Here is a 5,000-nt window from a genome sequence, read left to right on the forward strand (position 1 = left end):
ATGGTGCAACTGAAACAATTAATTGTTCTCTCTGCAGAAGCCCCCCTTCTTCTGCTGTGCCAGGGTGGGTCGTCATGGGGGGGGGGGGGGGGGGTTGGGGAGTCCGGGAATAGATACGTCACTTACTGCAAAGTGCCCTGGAACCGGACCAAGACCAACAATAACAAACTATCTTTCACTTCCACAAGGCTCGTCTGTGAGTGTGTGGGGGGGGTACTTTAAACAAGTGCCATGCAAAGTCAACGCTTTGTTGCTTTAAGAGCAGCAGGACCACAATCCATCACCGAGAACACTGAGCTGCGCAGCATTTAACCTCTTGCAATGGACTCTGGGTACTGTAGTTGACAGGAGAAAACACAAAAGGACTTAAAAGTTGTATCGATGGAAGGAGAGAGGACTGCAGTGTTGTGTGAACACCATGGTGACGCACTTCCTGCCGCTGCCCAGCTCAGTCTGGTGGATATCCTGAGAGACAGACAGCCGGACGCTACATTTAACAAGACAGCTGTCAACATTCTGTCAACATGTTTTCTGGCTTTTATTGGTTGCTGAAGTGTGGCTTGTTCTGTCTGACTGAGCACATGGAGACAGTGGAGCACTGCCTGGAATCTACTCTGTGTACCTGCAAGACCAAAATGTACGATTTCAAACCTTGTGCATCTTACATGATCAACCAGACTCCTCAAGGGTTTTAACTGGCAGTGTATCAGTCAACAGAAGCAGTACAGCAACATAGTATAGTATAAACAATCAAGGAAAACTATTTTGTGGTAAACCTAAAGGGTCCTAATATAGGTTTAGCTCTTTAATTCAGAGGCTGAGTCTGGACAGAGAGGCAGAACAGCCCAGGTACACAGAAAGCACTGCTTTATTGACTGCACTGGTTGAGCCCACCACAGGTTGGAGGGGTAAAGGGAGAGGTCGGGGGGTCGGGGGTCATAGTGGACGCAGCCGTCGTTAAGGCAACACAAACAGCATGCAGATACAGTCACATGAAACATCATCATATTGCTTTTAAAGTTTTGCTTAAACATTGAAAGTGTACAAAAAGGAAAAAAATAGGTTTTTCGCACTAATGAAAAATACATTTTTTCAATTTTCCCTCCTACAAAGAAGATTCTAATACAAGAAAATAAATATTGCAAAAAAAGCCAAAAATAATTTAAAATAGCTCTTCTTTTTAATATATGTTCAATATTTCTCTTTGCTATTAACAAATGGCACAACATTCTTTGAAACAAAGAACACAGAAGGATAAACTCCTGCAACATTCATATTCATGTATTGTGGAACTGATGCAGTGAGGAGTTGAACACGGCAGCAGAAGCTTCAACCTTTAAGGACAAATATGACAGGTGAGGGAGGAGGAGCCTATGTCAGGTCTACTTTGATTGGAGAGATCGCTGATTGGTATTCAAATAGTGCATGTGACCAATAAGAGCATTAGGATAAGCAATTAAGAAGCTGAATCTGTTCACCTGCTGTTATGTCTGATCAGTAACAAAACCAGACTGTTTCAAACAGAACTAGTCTTGCTGCTGAGTAGAGACAGATAGAACTAGTCTTGCTGCTGAGTAGAGACAGACAGTACCTAGCCCAAACAGACGAGCATCTTAGATCAACCGGATCTCACTAGAACAGATTCATAAGTGCATTCAAGTCAAGTTACAGAACAAAACACAACATCGGACAACGTCAGAAGTCATTTGAATCGTTGAACTTTGGAAATAACTTTGATGTAATGGGGGATCTGGGTTGCACTGGTTGAGGAAATCGTCAAAATGTTTTCAGACTGAAATCAAAAAGTTTGTGTTGAGAAGCAGACAGAAATGAATTACTGGTTCTAAGAGGAGGAGAACATTGACCAACCTGGTGGTCAGAGCAGCCAACCCAGCCAGCAGTGGTCAGGTTATGTCCAGGGAGGAAGAACAGAGAACAGAAGGTTTCCCATGCTCTAACCCCAACCCCAACACACACACACACACACACACACACACACACACACACACACACACACACACTAACCCCAACAGGCCTGGTCACTTAAACTGCAATTATCCTTGAGTCTCAACTATGAACCAGCATCCCAAAACACACACACACACACACACACACACACACACACACACACACACACAAACACACACAACTGGTTCTACAGTTTCAGCCTTTTAAACTGTCAAATCTGATTCTCTGTTTCTGCATATAAAACATGAGCAGTGAAAAATGATAATTGTTTGCTTGTGTGAGCCAGCGAAATAAAGAGAGAGAGCTAGAGAGACTGAATATGAAAGAGAGAAGATGGAGAGAATGAGAAGTGATAAGAGGACAGAAAGGGAGAGAGAGAGGGCAGAGGGCTGGTGTTGTTTAGATTTGCTGCTTGTTAAGTTCACTGGACAGGATACAAACAGAAGAGAGAACAACGTGTCCTGTCCCTACCTCTCTCCCTCCCCCCTCTCTCCCTCCCTCCCACCTCTCTCCCTCCCTCCCCTCTCCCTCCCACCCAATCTCTCCCTCCCTCCCACCTCTCTCCCTCCCACCCAATCTCTCCCTCCCTCCCACCTCTCTCCCTCCCACCCAATCTCTCCCTCCCTCCCAGTATTCATCTCTCTCCACCTTCCCCTCTCTCTCTCTCTCTCTCTCTCTCTCTCTCTCTCTCTCTTTTTAGCCCAGAGCAGAGTGACAAATGTTCTCCCCTTCACAACACATGTGCGTCATTATTTGTCCTTAAAGCAAGTGCCTTTGATCCTCCTGTGCTTACAAACAATTAAGGAGCTGGGATGGCGAGGAGAGAAGCAGGAGCGGGGGGGGGGGGCTGGATTAAAACCATACTTCACTGTGTGTACGTCTGGTGTACGTGAACAATGGAGGAGAGGAGAGGAGGAGAGGGAGAGTGAGAGAAGCGCCCGTAGAGGCAGCAGTGGGTCTGATTATTATGAGTCATAGTTCTAGTATTTGAGCCACGGTGAAAGCGTTTACCAAACAGCTTGCAAAGGCTTTTTAACACGGAGAAAAAATAAAAGCAAAGTTGTCTGTAGTAGTAGTAGTAGTAGTACAGTATTATACATTATTGTTGGTGCATACAAAATAACAGCAAACTGTGCTGGGGTTAGACTACAGCCAAGAACAAGTTCCCTATTGGACGAAGCAACCTAGAACCAGTTCCCTATTGGACGAAGCAACCTAGAACCAGTTCCCTATTGGACAAAGCGGCCTAGAACCAGGTCTCTATTGGCTCTATTCCAATAACCACAGTAGCATACTACAAGGAACAAGGCAGTACTTACCATGTCCCCTAATTAGTAAGCAGGTACGGATATTAGAACGCAGCCTAAAGGAACCCAGCCACCCGGAGAACAGAAGCCTAGTTGCCACAGTGTGCTAATCTGTTGACTACATCCGCAGAAGGCCATACATGAGAGGCCAGACTGTCTAAATACTGGTTACAAAGTTAGTCCACTAACTCCAATATCAAATATTGAACCAAGTTTACATTTCATTGTCTAGCAACGCATCAAATGCGAAAGATGACGAGGGGATGGATTCCCCCCACACCCGACCTAGAAGAAAACCACAAAAAAGTGTTGTGCTGTGGTGTGTTGTCATGGTTTTTGTCTCCATGATGTGGAAAGTGTCGGAGAGTTCTAGAATGGCTGTGTTGCCGGCCGGTGTCACCAATACTCCGCTGCTCCTCCTGAATCCAGGACCACTGACATGCCTACGTATGTTTATAAAACTAGAAGTCTTCTCTACATTACAACCCTGTTATACCAGCCCTGGAGGGTGTGGGTGTGGGTGTGTCTGTCACCCACAGCACACACCCCACACACACACACACACACACATACATTTCAGCAGCGTTCAGATCGCTCTGAGGGAGATGGTGGGTCGGGGGTGTGGATGAGGCCACCGCAGACTAGCTAGCTAATGGGAGAGGAGGCTACTGGACTCAAAAAACCTGCAGTAGTCAGATAATTTCAATTCCTTGCGGCTCAACGAAGAAGACATGATCTTTGCCCTGAACTAGGCTTCTGAGGGGCCGGCCTATGTCAGCTCTGGCAGATGATTGGTTGATTGATTACAGTAATTGTATCTGCGGTCGACATCCGTAATTGGACGAGGAGACGGAGCGTGTGTATCATGCATGCTGCCCTGCTAAAGACAGTTCTTTGGCTTGGATCCACTCAGGTGACAGACAGCCAGACGGCCAGGGAACTGGACTGAGAAGACTGGAGCTTGGTGGCGGTCAGAGCAGACCTGCTATTTCAGGTGCATCTGATTTGCACCTCTGGAACTGCCCGCTTGGTTTCATTGTACTGGCTGAACTAAATCAAGCGCCCCTCAAGTATTTGCAAATTGTTATTTGACCCAGGTGCAGGGTCAGAGTTCAAACAGTGAAGCTTGCCAAAGGAACTTTCTATACACATATCACTTTATATATGTATAAAATATGTATTTACTATATTATATATCTAAGGTTTACTTTGATTTCAGATAAGATTTATCAACCTTTTTATAATTTTATCGTTTTTTTTTCTTTCAAACCCTGAGAAAATGGCCGTGGACCCCTTTACTATAAAATACAACTCTGACAGCAAATAAACAAGAGTTCAGAACAGAACAGATTTACAAACAACTCAAAGTCAGAATGCAGGCCTCTGGAGCAGACGACATGTTCCTCTGGACACGAGGCTCCATGTTTGGGGGGCAGCGCAGGTCTGGGTGGACTACGTCGGGGTGATCCGGGGGGCTGATTTAAGGTGCTGCGTCGGTGTGGCTTGGGTGGGGGGGGGCTGATTAATGGCAAACGCTGCGATCCTACAGCCTCGTCTTTAGGCACTAGAACAAGCCCTCTGTTGGGGAAGCTTGGTAACCCAGACAACAGGTTTTCCTTTGTTTTTGATTGTAACAAATCAGATTAGGACATGATTGATTGTTTGATTGATTGGTTGATTAAGTTGTTTTGGGGGGGGGAGCGACAGAAGGCACATCATTCGTTA

This window comes from Borostomias antarcticus, assembly GCF_949987555.1.
Source record: "Borostomias antarcticus genome assembly, chromosome: 15".
Classification (NCBI taxonomy): Eukaryota; Metazoa; Chordata; class Actinopteri; order Stomiiformes; family Stomiidae; genus Borostomias; species Borostomias antarcticus.